Source organism: Bombina bombina, chromosome 3 (assembly GCF_027579735.1).
Source record: "Bombina bombina isolate aBomBom1 chromosome 3, aBomBom1.pri, whole genome shotgun sequence".
Taxonomy (NCBI): Eukaryota; Metazoa; Chordata; class Amphibia; order Anura; family Bombinatoridae; genus Bombina; species Bombina bombina.
The window spans coordinates 411356115-411381685 of record NC_069501.1 but is presented as its reverse complement, the minus strand read 5'-3'; the positions used below and the strand labels follow the sequence as shown (position 1 = coordinate 411381685).

General features: G+C 39.9%; 1 protein-coding gene across 1 annotated transcript in view; it reads right to left on the bottom strand.

Moving 5' to 3' along the window:
- FAM72A (family with sequence similarity 72 member A) overlaps positions 1 to 25571 on the bottom strand; it is a 201951-nt gene that overhangs the window by 150659 nt on the left and 25721 nt on the right. The gene's annotated exons all lie outside the window — the stretch shown is intronic.

Here is a 25571-nt window from a genome sequence, read left to right as displayed (position 1 = left end):
AGTTATATTGTAACTTTAATTTAAAAAGTTAGGGGAGTGTTAGGTTTAGGGGTTAATAGTTTAATTTAGCGTTTTGCGATGTGGGGGGCCGGCGGTTTAGGATTACTTAGGAACTACTGCTCTCAGATGGCGGTATGGATTGTGTCGGTATAGGCTGTAACGCAAGCATTTTAGCCTGAACGCACAACCTATAATACCGGAGCTATGAAAATCCCACACAAAAACGTCATTTTTTTGAGTGCGGTATGGACGTTGCGTTACAGGCTAAAATGCTTGCGTTACAGCTATACCGACACGACTCATAATATGTATTCCTGGCCATTACGCTGGAATGGCCATTTTTTCAGCGTTAAAAGCCGTACCGCAACACTTGTAATCTAGCCATAAATTTTTAAAAGGTTTAATACTGGATTTTTATATCAGCATCTGTGCATATTCTTCTTTATAGCAGTGTCTATTACATACAGGTATATGACAATTGGTGTACACTGTCCCTTTAAAAGGGGCTTTAAACCCTGATAAATAAAATATAATCCATGCAGCCAATGTTTGCACTTTTAATCTGTCCTTAATTGTCCTTAGCAGAAGAGATTAGATAAGGAAAAATTAGGTCTATACATGGCATATCCATTACGTTATAGAAACTAAAACGTATGTCAATATTTAAACAAGTGATATAATAAAAAATACATCTATAAAAATACATCAGCGCTGCGGAATCTGTTGGCGCTCTACAAATACCTGATAATAAATATTCTCTGCCTAATCTTTGAATACATCATTATATATAGCATGTATTTATTGATCTCCTTTTAACCCCTCCTTACCCTAGCTTCTATAAACCCATAAATATAAGACCATCCTAACCTCGCCCACCAAAGTAACAGCTTTCTACCCTCCTAACTGCTAAAACCCCTTACCCCACACATATAGATTACCTTTAATGTGTCCACTTCTAGTTCCATTAAAGGGACAGTGTACAGTAAAAAAAAATCCCCTCAATGTTTTTCTGAAGACTTGTTATAGTAGCTGCAGTGTATAAAATGTATGGGAAATCGATCATTTAGGTTTATTTTTGTATATGATTGAGATGTTTTTTTATAGTTAAAACCGCAACCCATTAAAATGGGTTGTGCTTGCAGGGAGAGCATAAAACCTTTTTTTTTTTTCTCTCTCTATACACAACGGCCTCCTTATCTTATACCTGTCTGATTACACATAAACAATTGAGTACAATATCTCACACCTGTCACTGAGAGTGTAAATTATTCTGCAGCTTCAGCTTTATTATAGAGAATACTAAAGTACTGAAAGTTTCAGTACAAGTGGGGATACAAAAAGGCAACAGTAGGTATTTCAAATAGCAAAGTAAAGGTAAAAGAGCTATTTGTAAACAATTTAATACACCCAACAGGTAAATTTATTGGAGACACATTAAAGGCAGGTTTATTTTACAGTACACTGTCTCTTTAAACTTAATTTAAAAACTGACATTTTTGAGCGAGCTCTTGCTATTTAGAATTAGTGATATAGCCAGTAAAAACTTTGTATGGCGTTTACCACGGCCCGTCAGAGGTGACATGTAAATTAGCTTGTGTGCTGCAGTTAGCTTAAACAGACCATCTAGATCAAACATCTAGAGTACCAAGGTTCGCCATCATTGGTCTAGACCCAATACATCATTTTGATTAGTTTGTTAAATACCAGAGAAGCATCCTGCAACTTGTCCCACATCTATAAGCTTGTAAGAAGTTTACGAAACATTTAAAATATTCATTGTTTGTTAGGAGCTGAAAATATCCGCCAAGTTCCACCCACCTATTGTGTGTATATTTTGGTATGTTAAAGGGACAGTCTACAACAAAATTATTATTGTTTAAAAAGATAGATAATGCCTTTACTACCCATCCCCCAACTTTGCACAACCAACATTGTTATATTATTATACTTTATAACATTTAAACCTCTAAATCTCTGCCTCTTTCTAAACCACCAGACAGCCTCTTATCACATGCTTTTTTTATTTGCTTTTCACAACAGGAGACTGTTAGTTCATGTGGGCCATATAGATAACATTGTGGTTTCTCCCGTGGAGTTGTGCATGACACTACACTAATTGGCTAAAATGCAAGTCACTAGATAATAAATAGTCATGTGATAAGGGGGCTGACAGAAGATGCTTAGATACAAGGTAATCACAGAGGTAAAAAGTATATTTCTATAACAGTGTTGGTTATGCAAAACTGGGGAATGGGCAATAAAGGGATTATCTTTCTTTTTAAACAATAACATTTTTGGAGTTGACTGTCTCTTTAAGTTTCTCCAATAATGACTGACTCTTAAAGGGACAGTCAACACCAGAATTTTTGTGGTTTTAAAAGATATATAATCCCTTAATTACCCATTCCCCAGTTTTGAATAACCAATACGGTTATAATAATAGATGTTTTACCTCTGTAATTACCTTGTATCTAAGCCTCTGCAGACTGCCCCCTTATTTCAGTTCTTTTGACAGACTTGCATTTTAACCAGTCAGTGCTCACTCCTCTGTAAATTCACGTGCATGAGCTCAATATTATCTATATGAAACACATAACCTAATGCCCTCTAGTGGTGAAAAACTGTCAAAATGCATTTAGATTAGAGGCGGCCTTCAAGGTCTAAGAAATTAGCATATGAACCTCCTAGGTTTAGCTTTCAACTAAGAATACCAAGAGAACAAAGCAAAATTGGTGGTAAAAGTAAATTGGAAAGTTGTTTAAAATGACATGCCCTATCTGAATCATGAAAGTTTTTTTGGACTTGACTGTCCCTTTAAATAAGTTTTCCTACTCTCATGTGCTGATTTGTGCATGTGTAATTTGAAATAGCTAACTGAAAAATATTAAACGTGCAATGCTAAGCTGTCATACAATAAAACAGCTAACTGGACAAGAAGAAAGCTGTGGGCGGAGCTTGGCGGCCATTTTCAGCTGCTAAAAAACGATTTAAAAGTTTCATGTACTTCTTATAAGCTTATAGATGTGGAACACGATGCAAGAAATGTATTCTTGAGAAAGTCTAACCACAGTAATATGAAACACGTAGAAGTTGTTCCTACATACAGCCAGAGACACCCATGTGAACACCCGCGTGACCGCCCACCGACAAGAAAGACTCTAACAGACCAAAGTAGATGCCAAATGAAATGGCTTGGAGCAGCTAACAGGAAAATCATACCAAAGGTCTTGAGGTGATCCATGGATTTGGGGGTAACACCTAGCTATGCGATGTGCCTGCTTTTTATCATTTTAAAGGGATACTAATCCCATTTTTTTTCTTTTCTTTCATGATTCAGATAGAGCATGAGATTTTAAGCAACTTTCTAATTTACTCCTATTATCAATTTTTCTTTGTTCTCATGCTATCTTGATTTGAAAAAGCAGTACTGTAAGCTTTAGAGCCAGCCCATTATTTGTTCAGCACCTGGGTAGCACTTGCTGATATGTGGCTAAATGTAGCAAACCAATTAGCAAGCGCTAACCAGGTGCTGAACTAAAAATGGGCCGGCTCCTAACCTTTCATTACTGCTTTTTCAAATCAATCAACATGAGAACAAAGAAAAATTGATAATAGGAGTAAATTAGAAAGTTGCTTAAAATTGCATGCTTTATCTGTTAGTATCCCTTTAATGTAAGTGCATATATTTATGTGTAGAGAATCTTGTCAAATAAATTTACCTTGAATCTAAGCTTCGCTTTGACCCGCCTTACTCCAAGTAGCGCATCGAATAAGGATTCATTTATATTAAAGAATACTAGGATTCAGAATATAAAAATGTTGCAGAGGTTCTACAACAGAGGCTTATCTGGTTTCAAATGGTGGCTTTTCTAATACTGTTTATACTACTACCCTATATATGGAGATTATTTAAAAATAGTGCAACAACATCATCACCTTTAAAAGTACAAGACTATAACCAAACGTTTTTCTTATCCTATAATATAAAAGTCAGGTATGTTTGTCCAAAGCCGTCATGCGCAGTACAGGGAGTGCAGAATTATTAGGCAAGTTGTATTTTTGAGGATTAATTTTATTATTGAACAACAACCATGTTCTCAATGAACCCAAAAAACTCATTAATATCAAAGCTGAATAGTTTTGGAAGTAGTTTTTAGTTTGTTTTTAGTTATAGCTATTTTAGGGGGATATCTGTGTGTGCAGGTGACTATTACTGTGCATAATTATTAGGCAACTTAACAAAAAACAAATATATACCCATTTCAATTATTTATTTTTACCAGTAAAACCAATATAACATCTCAACATTCACAAATATACATTTCTGACATTCAAAAACAAAACAAAAACAAATCAGTGACCAATATAGCCACCTTTCTTTGCAAAGACACTCAAAAGCCTGCCATCCATGGATTCTGTCAGTGTTTTGATCTGTTCACCATCAACATTGCGTGCAGCAGCAACCACAGCCTCCCAGACACTGTTCAGAGAGGTGTACTGTTTTCCCTCCTTGTAAATCTCACATTTGATGATGGACCACAGGTTCTCTATGGGGTTCAGATCAGGTGAACAAGGAGGCCATGTCATTAGATTTTCTTCTTTTATACCCTTTCTTGCCAGCCACGCTGTGGAGTACTTGGACGCGTGTGATGGAGCATTGTCCTGCATGAAAATCATGTTTTTCTTGAAGGATGCAGACTTCTTCCTGTACCACTGCTTGAAGAAGGTGTCTTCCAGAAACTGGCAGTAGGACTGAGAGTTAAGCTTGACTCCATCCTCAACCTGAAAAGGCCCCACAAGCTCATCTTTGATGATACCAGCCCAAACCAGTACTCCACCTCCCCCTTGCTGGCGTCTGAGTCGGACTGGAGCTCTCTGCCCTTTACCAATCCAGCCACGGGCCCATCCATCTGGCCCATCAAGACTCACTCTCATTTCATCAGTCCATAAAACCTTAGAAAAATCAGTCTTGAGATATTTCTTGGCCCAGTCTTGACGTTTCAGCTTGTGTGTCTTGTTCAGTGGTGGTCGTCTTTCAGCCTTTCTTACCTTGGCCATGTCTCTGAGTATTGCACACCTTGTGCTTTTGGGCACTCCAGTGATGTTGCAGCTCTGAAATATGGCCAAACTGGTGGCAAGTGGCATCTTGGCAGCTGCACGCTTGACTTTTCTCAGTTCATGGGCAGTTATTTTGCGCCTTGGTTTTTCCACACGTTTCTTGCGACCCTGTTGACTATTTTGAATGAAACGCTTGATTGTTCGATGATCACGCTTCAGAAGCTTTGCAATTTTAAGAGTGCTGCATCCCTCTGCAAGATATCTCACTATTTTTGACTTTTCTGAGCCTGTCAAGTCCTTCTTTTGACCCATTTTGCCAAAGGAAAGGAAGTTGCCTAATAATTATGCACACCTGATATAGGGTGTTGATGTCATTACACCACACCCTTTCTCATTACAGAGATGCACATCACCTAATATGCTTAATTGGTAGTAGGCTTTCGAGCCTATACAGCTTGGAGTAAGACAACATGCATAAAGAGGATGATGTGGTCAAAATACTAATTTGCCTAATAATTCTGCACTCCCTGTATAGACTGCGCGAGGACAAACATACCTTGCTGTTAGGATCAGACAGCAGAGAGGGTGAGCGGAAGCGGCCGTGGTGGGGGCGTGGCCGGACGGGAGCGGTGTGATAGGGGCGTGGCTGGACGGGAGCGGTGTGATGGGGGCTTGGCCGCGCGGAAGCTGGCCTGGGTGGGAGTGGCCGTGAGAGAGCGCACAAGAGAGGGGGAGAGAGCAAAAGAGAGAGGGAGCAAAAGAGAGAGGAGAGAGAGAAAGCAAAAGAGAGGGGAGAGAGAGAGAGCAAAAGAGAGAGGGGAGAGAGAAAGCAAAAGAGAGAGGGGAGAGAGAGAGAGCAAAAGAAAGGGGAGAGAGAGAGAGCAAAAGAAAGGGGAGAGAGAGCAAAAGAGAGAGGAGGAGAGAGCAAAAGAGAGAGGGGGAGAGAGCAAAAGAGAGAGGGGGAGCAAAAGAGAGGGAAGAGAGAGAGAGCAAAAGAGAGGGGGGAAAGAGAGAGAGAGCAAGGTGTGGGACCACTGTACTGCAAAAAATGGCCTGTGTACACGGGCTTTAGGACTAGTTATACGATAATCTATTCAGCAGTACTATAACATTCTAAATATACTTGAGTGCTTTTTTTTTCAATATAAGGCATACAAATATAAGACAGTAAAGAACAAATATAGTGCAATACATGCAAGTCTCAAGTTTACAATGAACATTTCCAAAGAACAAAAAAAAAAAAAGAATTCATAGAAAATATTGTACAAGCAGTATTCCAGATAAAGCACCAACCTCCTACATGACACAAGAGGCCACTTTTGGACCTCATAAGCATAGAGTAAATTTACAGGGGGTTATCTTGTCAAAGGAGACCACTCTTGGGTCCATATGACTAACCTCGTTTTCTATTTTAACATCTATTTTGATGAAAAAAAAAACATAATTTATGTAAGAACTTACCTGATAAATTCATTTATTTCATATAAGCAAGAGTCCATGAGCTAGTGACGTATGGGATATACATTCCTACCAGGAGGGGCAAAGTTTCCCAAACCTCAAAATGCCTATAAATACACCACTCACCACACCCACAATTCAGTTTAACGAATAGCCAAGAAGTGGGGTGATAAGAAAGGAGCGAAAGCATCAAAAATAAGGAATTAGAATAATTGTGCTTTATACCAAAAAATCATAACCACCACAAAAAGGGTGGGCCTCATGGATTCTTGCTAATATGAAAGAAATTAATTTATCAGGTAAGTTCTTACATAAATTATGTTTTCTTTCATGTAATTAGCAAGAGTCCATGAGCTAGTGACGTATGGGATAGCAGATACCCAAGATGTGGAACTTCCACGCAAGAGTCACTAGAGAGGGAGGGATAAAATAAAGACAGCCAATTCCGCTGAAAAATTAATCCACAACCCAAATAAAAAGTTTCAATTTTTATAATGAAAAAAACTGAAATTATAAGCAGAAGAATCAAACTGAAACAGCTGCCTGAAGTACTATTCTACCAAAAACTGCTTCTGAAGAAGAGAAAACATCAAAATGGTAGAATTTAGTAAAAGTATGCAAAGAAGACCAAGTCGTTGCTTTGCAAATCTGATCAACAGAAGCTTCATTCTTAAAAGCCCAGGAAGTAGAAACTGACCTAGTAGAATGAGCCGTAATCCTCTGAGGTGGGGATTAACCCGTCTCCAAATAAGCATGATGAATCAAAAGCTTTAACCAAGATGCCAAAGAAATGGCAGAAGCCTTCTGACCTTTCCTAAAACCAGAAAAGATAACAAATAGACTAGTCTTTCTGAAATCTGAGTAGCTTCAACATAATATTTCAAAACTCTTACCACATCCAAAGAATGTAAGAATCTTTCCAAAGAATTCTTAGGATTAGGACACAAGGAAGGGACAATAATTCCTCTACTAATGTTGTAAGAATTCACAACTTTAGGTAAAAATTGAAATGAAGACAGCAAAACCACCTTATCCTGATGAAAAATCAGAAAAAGGAGACTCACAAGAAAGAGCAGATAATTCAAAAACTGTTCTAGCTGAAGAGATGTCTAAAAGGAACAATACTTTCCATGAAAGTAATTTTAATGTCCAAAGAAAGCATATGCTCAAACGGAAGAGCCTGTAAAAGCCCTCAGAACCAAATTAAGACTCCAAGGAGGAGAAATTGGCTTAATGACAGGCTTGAAACGAACCAAAGCCTGAACAAAACAATGAATAACAGAAAGATTAGCAAATTTTTCTGTGAAAACAGCACAGAAAAAGCAGAGATTTGTCCTTACAAGGAACTTGCAGACAAAAACCCTTATCCAAACCATCCTGAAGAAACTATAAAATCCTAGGAATTCTAAAAGAATGCCAAGAGAATTTATGAGAAGAGCATCATGAGATGTAAATCTTCCAAACTCGATAATAAATCTTACTAGACACATATTTACGAGCCTGCAACATAGTATTAATCACTGAGTCAGAGAAACATCTATGACTAAGTACTAAGCGTTAAATTTCCATACCATCAAAACAGAATTTATGTTTACCTGATAAATTACTTTCTCCAACGGTGTGTCCGGTCCACGGCGTCATCCTTACTTGTGGGATATTCTCTTCCCCAACAGGAAATGGCAAAGAGCCCAGCAAAGCTGGTCACATGATCCCTCCTAGGCTCCGCCTTCCCCAGTCATTCGACCGACGTAAAGGAGGAATATTTGCATAGGAGAAATCATATGATACCGTGGTGACTGTAGTTAAAGAAAATAAATCATCAGACCTGATTAAAAAACCAGGGCGGGCCGTGGACCGGACACACCGTTGGAGAAAGTAATTTATCAGGTAAACATAAATTCTGTTTTCTCCAACATAGGTGTGTCCGGTCCACGGCGTCATCCTTACTTGTGGGAACCAATACCAAAGCTTTAGGACACGGATGATGGGAGGGAGCAAATCAGGTCACCTAGATGGAAGGCACCACGGTTTGCAAAACCTTTCTCCCAAAAATAGCCTCAGAAGAAGCAAGAGTATCAAATTTGTAAAAGTTGGTAAGAGTGTGCAGTGAAGACCAAGTCGCTGCCTTACATATCTGATCAACAGAAGCCTCGTTCTTAAAGGCCCATGTGGAAGCCACGGCCCTAGTGGAATGAGCTGTGATTCTTTCAGGAGGCTGCCGTCCGGCAGTCTCATAAGCCAATCTGATGATGCTTTTAAGCCAAAAAGATAGAGAGGTAGAAGTTACTTTTTGACCTCTCCTTTTACCAGAATAAACAACAAACAAGGAAGATGTTTGTCTGAAATCCTTTGTAGCATCTAAATAGAATTTTAGAGCACGGACAACGTCCAAATTGTGTAACAAACGTTCCTTCTATGAAACTGGATTCGGACACAAAGAAGGTACAACTATCTCCTGGTTAATAATTTTGTTGGAAACAACCTTCGGAAGAAAACCAGGCTCAGTACGTAAAACCACCTTATCTGCATGGACCAGATAGGGCGGAGAACACTGCAGAGCAGATAACTCAGAAACTCTTCTAGCGGAAGAAATTGCAACCTAAAACAAAACTTTCCAAGATAATAATTTAATATCTACGGAATGTAAGGGTTCAAACGGAACCCCTTGAAGAACTGAAAGAACTAGATTAAGACTCCAGGGAAGAGTCAAAGGTCTGTAAACAGGCTTGATTCTAACCAGAGCCTGAACAAACGCTTAAACGTCTGGCACAGCTGCCAGCCTTTTGTGAAGTAAAACAGATAAAGCAGAGATCTGTCCCTTCAGAGAACTCGCAGAAAATCCTTTCTCCAAACCTTCTTGTAGAAAGGAAAGAATCTTAGGAATTTTTATCTTGTTCCATGGGAATCCTTTAGATTCACACCAACAGATATATTTTTTCCATATATTATGGTAAATTTTTCTAGTTACAGGCTTTCTAGCCTGAATAAGAGTATCTATTACAGAATCTGAAAACCCACGCTTTGATAAAATCAAGCGTTCAAACTCCAAGCAGTCAGTTGGAGGAAAACCAGATTCGGATGTTCGAATGGACCCTGAATAAGAAGGTCCTGTCTCAAAGGTAGCTTCCATGGTGGAGCCGATGACACATTCACCAGGTCTGCATACCAAGTCCTGCGTGGCCACACAGGAACTATCAAGGTCACCGAAGCCCTCTCCAGATTGATCCTGGCTACCAGCCTGGGAATGAGAGGAAACGGTGGGAATACATAAGCTAGGTTGAAGATCCAAGGTGCTACTATTGTATCCAATAGAGTCGCTTTGGGATCCCTGGATTTTGACCCGTAACAAGGGACCATGAAGTTCTGACGAGAGGCCATCAGAACCATGTCTGGAATGCCCCATAATTGAGTTATTTGGGAAAGATTTCCAGATGGAGTTCCCACTCCCCCGGATGCTCCTCCATCGCCAGGGAACTCCTTGTTACCCCCTGATGGTTGATATATGTAACAGTCGTCATGATGTCTGATTGAAACCTTATGAATTTGGCCTTTGCTAGTCGAGGCCAAGCCTTGAGAGCATTGAATATCGCTCTCAGTTCCATTATGTTTATCGGGAGAAGAGAGTCTTCCCGAAACCATAGACCCTGAGTTTTCAGGGGTTCCCAGACCGCGCCCCAGCCCACCAGACTGGCGTCGGTCGTGACAATGACCTACTCTGGTCTGCGGAAGCTCATTCCCTGTGACAGGTTGTCCAGGGTCAGCCACCAACGGAGTGAATCTCTGGTTATTTGATCTACTTGTATCGTCGGAGACAAGTCTGTATAATCCCCATTCCACTGTCTGAGCATGCACAGGTGCAATGGTCTTAGATGAATTCGTGCAAAAGGAACTATGTCCATTGCCGCAACCATCAAACCTATTACTTCCATGGACTGCGCTATGGAAGGAAGAAGAACAGAATGAAGTACCTGACAAGAGCTTAGAAGTTTTGATTTTCTGGCCTCTGTCAGAAAAACCTTCATTTCTAAGGAAACTATTATTGTTCCCAAGAAGGGAACTCTTGTTGACGGGGACAGAGAACTTTTTTCTATGTTCACTTTCCACCTGTGAGATCTGAGAAAGGCTAGGACAATGTCCGTATGAGCCCTTGCTTTTGACAGAGACGACCCTTGAATCAGGATGTCGTCCAAGTAAGGTACTACTGCAATGCCCCTTGGTCTTAGCACCGCTAGAAGGGACCCTAGTACCCTTGTGAAAATCCTTGGAGCAGTGGCTACTCCGAATGGAAGTGCCACAGGTAATGCATGTCCAGAAACCTTAGGAACCGAAAATGTTCCTTGTGGATAGGAATACGTAGGTACGCATCCTTTAAGTCCACCGTGGTCATGAATTGACCTTCCTGGATGGTAGGAAGGATCGTTCGAATGGTTTCCATTTTGAATGATGAAACCCTTAGAAACTTGTTTAGAATCTTGAGATCTAAAATAGGTCTGAATGTTCCCTCTTTTTTGGGAATTATGAACAGGTTGGAGTAAAAACCCATCCCTTGTTCTCCTAATGGAACAGGATGAATCACTCCCATGCTTAACAGGTCTTCTACACAGTGTAAGAATGTCTGTTCGAAGATAATTGAGACCCGTGGAACCTTCCCCTTGGGGGTAGTTCCCTGAATTCCAGGAGACAACCTTGAGAAACTATTTCTAGTGCCCAAGGATCCTGAACATCTCTTGCCCCAGCCTGAGCAAAGAGAGAAAGTCTGCCCCCCACCAGATCCTTCCCGGATCGGGGGCCAACACTTCATGCTGTTTTGGTAGCAGTGGCAGGTGACTTGGCCTGCTTACCCTTGTTCCAGCCTTGCATCGGCCTCCAGGCTGGCTTGGTTTGAGAAGTATTACCCTCTTGCTTAGAGGGTGTAGAATTTGAGGCTGGTCCGTTTCTGCGAAAGGGACGAAAATTTGGCTTCTTTTTAGCCTTAAAAGACCTATCCAGAGGAAGGGCGTGGCCCTTTCCCCCAGTGATGTCTGAAATAATCTCTTTCAGTGTTTTACCCTTGAAAGGGATGTTAAGCAAAAGCGCTCTGCGCGCCACGATAGCAAACCCTGAATTATTCGCCGCTAATCTAGCTAATTGCAAAGCGGCATCTAAAATAATAAAGAGTTAGCCAATTTAAGAGCTTGAACTCTGTCCAAAACCTCCTCGTACGAAGATTCTTTATTGAGCGACTTTTCTAGTTCTTTGAACCAGAAACACGCAGCTGTAGTGACAGGAACAATGCATGAAATTGGTTGTAGAAGGTAACCTTGCTGAACAAACATCTTTTTAAGCAAACCCTCTAACCTTTAATCCATAGGATCTTGAAAGCACCACTATCTTCTATAGGAATAGAAGTGCGTTTGTTTAGAGTAGAAACCGCCCCCTCGACCTTGGGGACTGTATGCTATAAGTCCTTTCTGGGGTCGACTATAGGAACTAATTTCTTAAATATAGGGGGAGGACAAAAGGTATGCCGGGCCTTTCCCACTCCTTATTTACTATGTCCGCCACCCGCTTGGGTATAGGAAAAACATCGGGGGGCACCGGAACCTCTAGGAACTTGTCCATCTTACCTAATTTCTCTGGAATGACCAAATTGTCACAATCATCCAGAGTATATAATACCTCCTTAAGTAGTGCGTGGAGATGTTGAAATTTAAATTTAAAAGTTACAATATCAGGTTCTGCTTGTTGAGAAATTTTCCCTGAATCTGAAATTTCTCCCTCAGACAAAACCTCCCTCCTGGCCCCTTCAGATAGGTGTGAGGGTATGTCAGAACAGATATCATCAGCGTCCTCTTGCTCTTCAGTGTTTAAAACAGAGCAATCACGCTTTCTCTGATAAGTAGGCATTTTGGAAAAAATGCATGCAATAGAATTATCCATTACAGCCATTAATTGTTGTATGGTAATAAGTATTGGCGCACTAGATGTACTAGGGGCCTCTTGTGTGGGCAAAACTGGTGTAGACACAGAAGGGGATGATGCAGTACCATGCTTACTCCCCTCATTAGAGGAATCATCTTGGGCAATATCATATCTATGGCATTATTATCCCTACTTTGTTTGGACATTATGACACAAATATATCACATATATTTAAATGGGGAGACACATTGGCTTTCATACATATAGAACATCGTTATCTGATGGTTCAGACATGTTAAACAGGCTTAAACTTGTCAACAAAGCACAAAAAACGTTTTACAATAAAACCGTTACTGTCCCTTTAAATTTCAAACTGAACACACTTTATTACTGAATATGTGAAAAAGTATGAAGGAATTGTTCAAATTTCACCAAAATTTCACCACAGTAACATAAAGCCTTAAAAGTATTGCACACCAAATTTGAAAGCTTTAACCCTTAAAATAACGGAACCGGAGCTGTTTTTACATTTAACCCCTATACAGTCCCAGGTATCTGCTTTGCTGAGACCCAACCAAGCCCAGAGGGGAATACGATACCAAATGATGCCTTCTATAAGCTTTTTCAGTGGTTCTTAGCTCCTCACACATGCATCTGCATGCCATGCTTTCCAAAAACAACTGCGCATTAGAGGCGCGAAAATGAGGCTCTGTCTATGACTAGAAAAGGCCCCCAGTGAAAAAGGTGTCCAATACAGTGCCTGCCGTTTTTATTAAAACAATCCCCAAGATTTAACAACTATTAAAAGTAATAATCTGCCAAATATACTTAGTAAAGTAATCGTTTTAGCCCAGAAAAATGTCTACCAGTTTTTTAAGCCCTAATGAAGCCCTTTATTCTTTTACTTAAACTTAAGAAAATGGCTTACCGGTTCCCATAGGGAAAATGACAGCTTCCAGCATTACCGAGTCTTGTTAGAAATGTGTCATACCTCAAGCAGCAAAAGTCTGCTCACTGTTTCCCCCAACTGAAGTTAATTCCTCTCAACAGTCCTGTGTGGAAACAGCCATCGATTTTAGTAACGGTTGCTAAAATCATTTTCCTCTTACAAACAGAAATCTTCATCTCTTTCCTGTTTCAGAGTAAATAGTACATACCAGCACTATTTCAAAATAACAAACTCTTGATTGAAGAATAAAAACTACATTTAAACACCAAAAAACTCTAAGCCATCTCCGTGGAGATTTTGCCTGTACAACGGCAAAGAGAATGACTGGGGAAGGCGGAGCCTAGGAGGGATCATGTGACCAGCTTTGCTGGGCTCTTTGCCATTTCCTGTTGGGGAAGAGAATATCCCACAAGTAAGGATGACGCCGTGGACCGGACACACCTATGTTGGAGAAATTAATAATTTGAGTTCCTGATGGAAAAAAACGAATGTTAAGATATAAGGTCTGGCCTTAATGGAAGTGACCAAGATTGGCAACTGGACATCTGAACAAGAACCATATACCAAAACCTGTGCAGCCATGCTGGAGCCACCAGCAACACAAAAGATTGCTCCCTGATGATTTTGAAAATCACTCTAAAAAGAAGAACCAGAGGCGAAAAAATATAGGCAGATTGATAACTCCAAGGAAGTGTCAATGCATACACTGCTTCCGCCTGAGGATCCCCGGACCTGAATAGGCCCCTGGGAAGTTCCTAGTTTAGATGAGATGCCATTAGATCTATTTCTGGAAGCCCTCACATCTGAACAATTTGAAAAAACACATCTGGGTAAAGAGACCATTCTCCCGGATGTAAAGCTTGATTGACAGAGATAATCCGCTTCCCAATTGTCTATACCTGGGAAATGGACCGCAGAAATTAGACAGGAGCTGTATTTAGCCCAAGCATGTATCTGAGATACTGCTTTCACAGCCTAAGGACTGAGAGTCCCACCCTGATGACTGACATACGCCACAGTTGTGACATTGTCCATCTGAAAAACAATAAACGTCTCTTTCTTCAAAAAGAAGCCAAAACTGAAGAACTCTGAGAAATGCACGGAGTTCCAAAATATTGAATGGTAATCTCGCCTCCTGAGATTTCCAAACCCCTTGTGCTGACAGAGATCCCCAGACAGCCTCCCAACCTAAAAGACTCGCATCTGTAGTGATCATGGTCCAGGTTGAATGAACCGAAGAGACCCGTAGAACTATATGATGGTGATCTAACCACCAAGTCAAAGATAGTTGAACATTGGGATTCAAAGATATAAAAAGTGATATCCTAGAATCCCTGCACCATTAATTCAGCATAAAAAACTGGAAAGGTTCCCTATGAAAATGAGCAAAGGGAATCAAATCCAATGCTGCAGCCATAAGACCTAAAACTTCCATGCATATAGCAACTGAAGGAAATAATAGAGACTGAAGGTTCCGACAAACGGAACCCAATAAAAATGTCACTTGTCTGTTAGAGACAAAGACATTGACACAATCTATCTGGAAACCTAAAAAAGGTGACCCTTGTCTGAGGAATCAAAGAGCTTTTGATAAAAAGATCCTCTAACCATGTTTTGAAGAAACAACAAAAGTTGAATCGTATGAGATTCCGCAGAACGAAAAGACTGAGCCAGTACCACGAGACAGTCCAAATAAGGAAACACTGAGAAACTTGAAAAGATTCTTAGAGCTGTCGCTAGACCAGAAGGAAAAGCAACAAATTGGTAATGCTTGTCAAAAAAAAAGAGAATCTCAGAAAAAGAAAATAATCTGAATGAAAACAGAAAATGAAGATATGCATCTATTGTATCTATTGTAAACAAATAATGCCCTCATTGACCAAAAGGCCGAATAGACCATATAAACACCATTCTAAAAGATGGTACACTTATATGACAATTCAAAAAGATTTTCTATCTTTGGGACAAAGAATAGTTTTGAATAAAACCCCCAAACCCTGTTCCTAAAATGGAACTGGTGTAAATACCCCAGAAAACTCCAGGTCTGAGCAGCGCCTTGAGCCCCAATGGGTGACCAGCTGCGCTTCACAAGTACCCAATACATACAGGTCTGAAACACACTTCAGGAAAAGTGTGAGCCTTACTGGAATAGCTGGAATATGTTAGAGAAAAAAAGACTTCTCACAGGTGGTTTTACTCTGAATCCTATTCTGTACCCAAATCTAAGAAATTTGGACCGAATTGAACCAAACAAATTTTAAAAAAGTCTTAACCTGCCCCTTACCAGCTAAGCTGGAATAAGAACCGCACCTACATGCAAATTTGGGGAGCTGACTTTGATCTTTTAAATGGCTTAAATTGAATGAAGAAAACTTCTAATTAAAAACATGTTACTTGGGGAAGAATTAGGATTCTGTTCCTAGTAAGAACAAAAACTAATATAAGCTTAAGATTTAGTCTTAGAACTCAATCTTGAAGCCCAGAGTAGAAGAATTGAAACCAATTGTGAACCAAATAATTGATTACCTTGGAAAAAAAGAAATATGGAATTTAGAAATCAAATTAGCATTCCAAGATTGAAGTCACAAAGTTATTCTAGCTAAAATAGCTAAAGACATAGATTAAACATAATTTGCGAAAATATCAAAAAAATGACGACACAAATGAAATTGTTAGCATGTTGATCAACTTAACAATGCTAAACAAATCATAATCCGATACTTGTTGCACTAAAGTATCCAACCAGAAAGTTGAAGCAGTTGCAACATCAGCCAAATAAATTACAGGACTAAGAAAAGTACCTGAAAATAAACAATTTTCCTTAAATAAGATACAAATTTCCCATCTGAAGGAAAAAATAAATACTATTTGCTATAGGAATAGTAGTATGTTTAGCAAGAGTAAAGATAGCCCCATTAACTTGTGGGATCTTTCCTCAAAACTTAAAACTAACTGCCGGCAAAGGATACAATTTAAAAACCTTAAAGAAGGAATAAAAGAAATTCCCGGCCTATTCCATTCCCTAGTATCAGGAACTGGAAAAAAAACTCTGAAGAAACCACAGAAGGTTAATAAGCAGAATTTAAATGTTAGCTAGCCTTAAAATCAAAAGAACTAGTTACTTCAATATCCAAAATAATCAACACCTTTTCAACAAAGAACGAATGTACTCTATTTAAAAATAAAAAAGTAGATTTGTTAGTGTCAATATCTGATGAAGAATATTCTGAATGAGAAAAAACACCATCAGAGAAGGATAATTCAGTATGTTGTTGGTCATTTGAAACTTCATCAACTAAATGAGAAGTTTAAAAAGACCTAAAAATTTTATTAGAAGGCGGGATGGCAGACAAAGCCTTTAGAATAGAATCAGAAAAATATTCTAATAAATTCCTAAATATATCTTGTACATTAAGATGTAAAAAGAATAGCAATAGATAATGCATAAATACTAATGGACTCTGCATGTAAAGATAAACATTCATAACATTAAAATAAATGAACTTAGCTTTGGTAGGACTGATATCAGTCATCAGGAATCCCTCAGAATTTTCTGATACAGGAAAAGTTTTTGGAATATCTTGCAATATGTAATAGAAAAAACAACATATAAAGCAAAATTATCAAATTCCTTAAATGACAGTTTCAGAAATGGGAAAAAAATGCAAACAAAACAGGCCTCTAGAAACCAGAAGCAACTAAAAAATGAGACTTAAATAATGTTAAAAATCTGGCGCCAAGAATGACGCCCACATATTTTTTGGCGCTAAAAACGTCTGCAACAAACACGAGAGCCAAAAATGACGCAACTACGTGAAAACTTCCGGCGTCAAAAATGACATCATTGACGTCAGACAAACGTCAATCTCGCGCCAAAAATGACGCAATAAATTCTAGCATTTTTTGCACCTGCGAGCCTAACAGCCTGCAATTTAAAGGAAAAAAGTCAATTGAAAATTTAGGTAAGAAAAATATTTAATTCATATGCATTTTCCCAAAAAAATGAAACTGACAGTCTGAAAGAAGGAAAATAAACTGATTGACCTGAATCATGGCAAATATAAATATAAAAACATATATTTAGAACTTTACATATAAAGTGCCAAACCATAGCCGAGAGTGTCATAAATAAAAGATAAGACTTACTTACCCAAAGACACTCATCTACATAAAGTAGATAGCCAAACCAGTACTGAAACGATAATCAGTAGAGCTAATGGTATATAAGAGTATATCGTCGATCTGAAAAGGGAGGTAGGAGAAGAAATCTCTACGACCGATAACAGAGAACCTATGAAATAGATCCCCTAGAGGAAGACCATGGTATTGAAATAGGCAATACTCTCTTCACATCCCTCTGACATTCACTGCACTCTTAGAGGAATACCGTGCTTCAGCCTGCTGCGTAGCACATATCAACGTAGAAATCTAGCACAAACTTACTTCACCACCTCCATGGGAGGCAAAGCTTGTAAAACTGAATTGTGGGTGTGGTGAGGGGTGTATTTATAGGCATTTTGAGGTTTGGGAAACTTTGCCCCTCCTGGTAGGAATGTATATCCCAAACGTCACTAGCTCATGGACTCTTGCTAATTACATGAAAGAAATAATAATATTATTATAGACTTCAAAATCTGACAGATACAGAACATTAGTCGGAGAATACCCTAAACTACCTTGCAGCCATTGGACCTGCTAGACTACTAGAACTGAATCTATGTAAATAGAATGTTTGTGCTCAGATACTGCAGGGGTTGGAGAAAAAAGCTAGCAGGTAAAAATTTTGCTTATTTCCATGTCATACTAGGAATGGGTCTATAGCTAACCAACTCTCTACTGGATGGGGTGGTTCAGGGGCATTATATTGGTAGTTACAACATTTATATCAGACCCACATATTTGCTTTTGATGTGAGAGTATTATTAAATATAATAATATGCAGGTTACTAGTCTATAGTATGCAGGCCATAACCAAAATTATGGGGATACAAGCATGGTAGGCACTCAAAAAAAACAAGCTTCAGGGTGCTAGGGAAAACACAAAGTTTTAACTCAAATTTTGAAATTTTTAGGATGTCAAAGGATATGTAGGAAATAAAACGTATCCAAAACTAGAAATGCTTACACAATAAGACAGTAAGTTACAGACATAAGATTCCCAGAGAGTCTAATCAGCTATATATATGTAGTTTACTATGTGGGAAAGGTTGTTACCTGTGAGAGACAGAAAAACAAAATTTATGCTTACCTGATAAATTCCTTTCTCCTGTAGTGTGGTCAGTCCACGGGTCATCATTTCTTCTGGGATATTAACTCCTCCCCAACAGGAAGTGCAAGAGGATTCACCCAGCAGAGCTGCTATATAGCTCCTCCCCTCTACGTCACCTCCAGTCATTCGACCAAGGACCAACGAGAAAGGAGAAGCCAAAGGGTGTAGTGGTGACTGGAGTATAATTCAAATTTTTTTTACCTGCCATAAAAAACAGGGCGGGCCGTGGACTGCATAAATTTTGTTTTCTCCTGTTAAGTGTGGTCAGTCCACGGGTCATCATTACTTCTGGGATACCAATACCAAAGCTAAAGTACACAGATGACGGGAGGGACAGGCAGGCTCTTTATACGGAAGGAACCACTACCTGAAGAACCTTTCTCCCAAAAACAGCCTCCGAAGAAGCAAAAGTATCAAATTTGTAAAATTTGGAAAAAGTATGAAGAGAAGACCAAGTTGCAGCCTTGCAAATCTGTTCAACAGAAGCCTCATTCTTAAAGGCCCAAGTGGAAGCCACAGCTCTAGTAGAATGTGCTGTAATTCTTTCAGGAGGCTGCTGTCCAGCAGTCTCATAGGCTAACCGAATTATGCTACGAAGCCAAAAAGAGAGAGAGGTAGCCGAAGCTTTTTGACCTCTCCTCTGACCAGAATAAACGACAAACAGGGAAGACGTTTGTCGAAAATCCTTAGTTGCCTGTAGATAAAATTTCAGGGCACGGACTACATCTAGATTGTGTAGCAGACGTTCCTTCTTCGAAGAAGGATTAGGACACAAAGATGGAACCACAATCTCTTGATTGATATTCCTGTTAGTGACCACCTTAGGTAGGAACCCAGGTTTAGTACGCAGAACTACCTTGTCTGAATGAAAAATCAGATAAGGAGAATCACAATGTAAAGCGGATAACTCAGAGACTCTTCGAGCCGAGGAAATCGCCATTAAAAATAGAACTTTCCAAGATAACAGCTTGATATCAATGGAATGAAGGGGTTCAAACGGAACACCCTGTAAAACATTAAGAACTAAGTTCAAACTCCATGGTGGAGCAACAGTTTTAAACACAGGCTTGATCCTAGCTAAAGCCTGACAAAAAGCTTGAACGTCCGGAACTTCTGACAGACGTTTGTGTAAAAGAATGGACAGAGCTGAAATCTGTCCCTTTAAGGAACTAGCGGATAAACCCTTTTCTAAACCTTCTTGTAGAAAAGACAATATCCTCGGAATCCTAACCTTACTCCATGAGTAACTCTTGGATTCGCACCAATATAAGTATTTGCGCCATATCTTATGGTAAATCTTTCTGGTAACAGGCTTCCTAGCCTGTATTAAGGTATCAATAACTGACTCAGAAAAACCACGTTTTGATAAAATCAAGCGTTCAATTTCCAAGCAGTCAGCTTCAGAGAAATTAGATTTTGATGTTTGAAGGGACCCTGGATCAGAAGGTCCTGTTTCAGAGGTAGAGACCAAGGTGGACAGGATGACATGTCCACTAGATCTGCATACCAAGTCCTGCGTGGCCATGCAGGCGCTATTAGAATCACTGATGCTCTCTCCTGTTTGATTCTGGCAATCAATCGAGGAAGCATCGGGAAGGGTGGAAACACATAAGCCATCCCGAAGGTCCAAGGTGCTGTCAAAGCATCTATCAGAACCGCTCCCGGATCCCTGGATCTGGACCCGTAACGAGGAAGCTTGGCATTCTGTCGAGACGCCATGAGATCTATCTCTGGTTTGCCCCAACGTCGAAGTATTTGGGCAAAGACCTCCGGATGAAGTTCCCACTCCCCCGGATGAAAAGTCTGACGACTTAAGAAATCCGCCTCCCAGTTCTCCACTCCCGGGATGTGGATTGCTGACAGGTGGCAAGAGTGAGACTCTGCCCAGCGAATTATCTTTGATACTTCCATCATTGCTAGGGAGCTTCTTGTCCCTCCCTGATGGTTGATGTAAGCTACAGTCGTGATGTTGTCCGACTGAAACCTGATGAACCCCCGAGTTGTTAACTGAGGCCAAGCCAGAAGGGCATTGAGAACTGCTCTCAATTCCAGAATGTTTATTGGTAGGAGACTCTCCTCCTGATTCCATTGTCCCTGAGCCTTCAGAGAATTCCAGACAGCGCCCCAACCTAGTAGGCTGGCGTCTGTTGTTACAATTGTCCAGTCCGGCCTGCTGAATGGCATCCCCCTGGACAGATGTGGCCGAGAAAGCCACCATAGAAGAGAATTTCTGGTCTCTTGATCCAGATTCAGAGTAGGGGACAAGTCTGAGTAATCCCCATTCCACTGACTTAGCATGCACAATTGCAGCGGTCTGAGATGTAGGCGTGCAAAGGGTACTATGTCCATTGCCGCTACCATTAAGCCGATCACCTCCATGCATTGAGCTACTGACGGGTGTTGAATGGAATGAAGGACACGGCATGCATTTTGAAGCTTTGTTAACCTGTCTTCTGTCAGGTAAATCTTCATTTCTACAGAATCTATAAGAGTCCCCAAGAAGGGAACTCTTGTGAGTGGAAAGAGAGAACTCTTCTTTTCGTTCACCTTCCATCCATGCGACCTTAGAAATGCCAGTACTAACTCTGTATGAGACTTGGCAGTTTGAAAGCTTGAAGCTTGTATCAGAATGTCGTCTAGGTACGGAGCTACCGAAATTCCTTGCGGTCTTAGTACCGCCAGAAGAGCACCCAGAACCTTTGTGAAGATTCTTGGAGCCGTAGCCAATCCGAATGGAAGAGCTACAAACTGGTAATGCCTGTCTAGAAAGGCAAACCTTAGATACCGGTAATGATCTTTGTGAATCGGTATGTGAAGGTAAGCATCCTTTAAATCCACTGTGGTCATGTACTGACCCTTTTGGATCATGGGTAAAATTGTCCGAATAGTTTCCATTTTGAACGATGGAACTCTTAGGAATTTGTTTAGGATCTTTAAATCCAAGATTGGCCTGAAAGTTCCCTCTTTTTTGGGAACCACAAACAGATTTGAGTAAAACCCTTGTCCTTGTTCCGACCGCGGAACCGGATGGATCACTCCCATTAATAAAAGATCTTGTACGCAGCGTAGAAACGCCTCTTTCTTTATTTGGTTTGTTGACAACCTTGACAGATGAAATCTCCCTCTTGGGGGAGAGGATTTGAAGTCCAGAAGGTATCCCTGAGATATGATCTCTAACGCCCAGGGATCCTGGACATCTCTTGCCCAAGCCTGGGCGAAGAGAGAAAGTCTGCCCCCCACTAGATCCGTTCCCGGATCGGGGGCCCTCGATTCATGCTGTCTTAGGGGCAGCAGCAGGTTTCCTGGCCTGCTTGCCCTTGTTCCAGGACTGGTTAGGTCTCCAGCCTTGTCTGTAGCGAGCAACAGCTCCTTCCTGTTTTGGTGCAGAGGAAGTTGATGCTGCTCCTGCTTTGAAATTACGAAAGGAACGAAAATTAGACTGTCTAGCCTTAGGTTTGGCTCTGTCTTGAGGCAGGGCATGGCCTTTACCTCCTGTAATGTCAGCGATAATTTCTTTCAACCCGGGCCCGAATAAGGTCTGCCCTTTGAAAGGAATATTAAGCAATTTAGATTTAGAAGTAACATCAGCTGACCAGGATTTTAGCCACAGTGCTCTGCGCGCCTGAATGGCGAATCCGGAATTCTTAGCCGTAAGTTTAGTTAAATGTACTACGGCATCCGAAATAAATGAGTTAGCTAACTTAAGGGCTTTAAGCTTGTGTGTAATCTCATCTAATGGAGCTGATTCAAGTGTCTCTTCCAGAGACTCAAACCAAAATGCTGCTGCAGCCGTGACAGGCGCAATGCATGCAAGAGGTTGCAATATAAAACCTTGTTGAACAAACATTTTCTTAAGGTAACCCTCTAACTTTTTATCCATTGGATCTGAAAAGGCACAGCTATCCTCTACCGGGATAGTGGTACGCTTAGCTAAAGTAGAAACTGCTCCCTCCACCTTAGGGACCGTTTGCCATAAGTCCCGTGTGGTGGCGTCTATTGGAAACATCTTTCTAAATATTGGAGGGGGTGAGAACGGCACACCGGGTCTATCCCACTCCTTAGTAACAATTTCAGTAAGTCTCTTAGGTATAGGAAAAACGTCAGTACTCGACGGTACCGCAAAATATTTATCCAACCTACACAATTTCTCTGGTATTGCAACTGTGTTACAATCATTCAGAGCCGCTAACACCTCCCCTAGTAATACACGGAGGTTTTCCAGTTTAAATTTAAAATTTGAAATATCTGAATCCAGTCTGTTTGGATCAGAACCGTCACCCGCAGAATGAAGCTCTCCGTCCTCATGTTCTGCAAATTGTGACGCAGTGTCTGACATGGCCCTAATATTATCAGCGCACTCTGTTCTCACCCCAGAGTGATCACGCTTACCTCTTAGTTCTGGTAATTTAGCCAAAACTTCAGTCATAACAGTAGCCATATCCTGTAATGTGATTTGTAATGGCCGCCCAGATGTACTCGGCGCTACAATATCACGCACCTCCCGAGCGGGAGATGCAGGTACTGACACGTGAGGCGAGTTAGTCGGCATAACTCTCCCCTCGTTGTTTGGTGAAATATGTTCAATTTGTACAGATTGACTTTTATTTAAAGTAGCATCAATACAGTTAGTACATAAATTTCTATTGGGCTCCACTTTGGCTTTAGCACATATAGCACAGATACCTTCCTCTGAATCAGACATGTTTAACAGACTAGCAAATAAACTAGCAACTTGGAAATACTCTTCAAGTAATTTACTATAATATGAAAACGTACTGTGCCTATAAGAAGCACAGAAAAAGTTATGACAGTTGAAAATTGATAAACTGAAAAGTTATAGCATCAAATCTTTGTAAAAAACACACTTTTAGCAAAGGATTGCTCCCATTAGCAAAGGATAACTAACCCTGATAGCAGAAAAAAAATACAGAAATAAACGTTTTTTATCACAGTCAAATACAATCTCACAGCTCTGCTGTGAGTGATTACCTCCCTCAAAACAAGTTTTGAAGACCCCTGAGTTCTGTAGAGATGAACCGGATCATGCAGGGAAGACAATAAACTTCTGACTGAATTTTTTGATGCGTAGCAAAAGCGCCAAAAAAGGCCCCTCCCCCTCATACACAACAGTGAGAGAGATCAGTAAACTGTCATAAATTAAATAAAAACGACTGCCAAGTGGAAAAAATAGTGCCCAAAACATTTTTTCACCCAGTACCTCAGAAAATTAAACGATTTTACATGCCAGCAAAAAACGTTTAACATAAATAAATTAAGTGTTATTGAAAAGCCTGTTGCTAGTCCCTGCAAAATAGGCTAAAGTCTTATGCATACAGTATAATTCCAGTGAAGTGCCATTCCCCAGAATACTGAAGTGTAAAATATACATACATGACAGCCTGATACCAGTTGCTGCTACTGCATTTAAGGCTGAGTTTACATTATATCGGTATGGCAGAATTTTCTCATCAATTCCATTGTTAGAAAATAATAAGCTGCTACATACCTCTTGCAGATTAATCTGCCCGCTGTCCCCTGATCTGAAGTTTACCTCTCCTCAGATGGCCGAGAAACAGCAATATGATCTTAACTACGCCGGCTAAAATCATAGAAAAAACTCAGGTAGATTCTTCTTCAAATTCTACCAGAGAAGGAATAACACACTCCGGTGCTATTATAAAATAACAAACTTTTGATTGAAGGTATAAAACTAAGTATAATCACCACAGTCCTCTCACACATCCTATCTATTCGTTGGGTGCAAGAGAATGACTCGAGGTGACGTAGAGGGGAGGAGCTATATAGCAGCTCTGCTGGGTGAATCCTCTTGCACTTCCTGTTGGGGAGGAGTTAATATCCCAGAAGAAATGATGACCCGTGGACTGACCACACTTAACAGGAGAAAAAAAATCAGTCTATGAACATCATAAAGCAAAAAAATGTGAACTATAACACTATGGAAGCAGTTTTAATTGACTTAGATAATTTCCCAGAGTCTTAGAATCACTATTGATCAGCATAAAACAAGGAAGTCCATTGGCAATGTAGATGCAATCTATGAACTGTATCTACTATGGGGATGGCCAAATATACTTTCCACACTGGGCCACCGTAGGCATCAACCCTCTGGATTGGAGTCATGTGGTAGTTCCTTGTATAAAGTGGTATCACCAATTTTTTTTTATTTTTCAATGCAAGATGCTTGTCTGGTATGTAACAATAAGTAATAAAGAATAAGTATTTGGGTCTAAACTGGCCCTTTAAATTTGAAACTCACTATGTAGCATGTGCACCTGGTATCCAGCCAAAATTCAATTTGTGCATTGGATTTTTAATTTTTTTTTATGTGCTTAAATAAGCATTTTATTGGGAATTTAAGTTTGTTTTTATTGACCCTTTAAATGAGTGTGAAATGCCTCCCATGAAAGCATCTTTAGCAATCGTTATTTCCAAATGGCTAAATAAATATACCAGCTTGCAAAAAATAGTTAAGATGGGTAAATAATTTAGTTTTAAAGACAGTGGAGTAAATGCACACTTGAAATGTTTAAATGGCAGACATCATGCTCAGCTATGCATAAAACATATGTTTGTTAGTAACTAATACTGCAGAAATAGATTATTGAAAAAAAAAGACTGGAAACTAGAGTTTCATATCATGTAGTTTCAAGTGCTTATTAGAAAAACAAAGTTGAATTAAAAAGTATACCAAATAATAATCATTTAAAAGACTTGCACATCCAAACAAATTGGAGGACCTATTTTTTTCCACATCAATCCAAAAAAGTGGAGCAAGGAATTCTGGGTAATAATTAGCAGCTAAGGTTCACAGCATGCACAATTTTTTTGTACCATAAGTCATCAATGTGCATTTATCTCTACTCCATTGTGAAAAAAATACCCTGACAAAGGCCTACCTCGTTTTATTATGCTTTG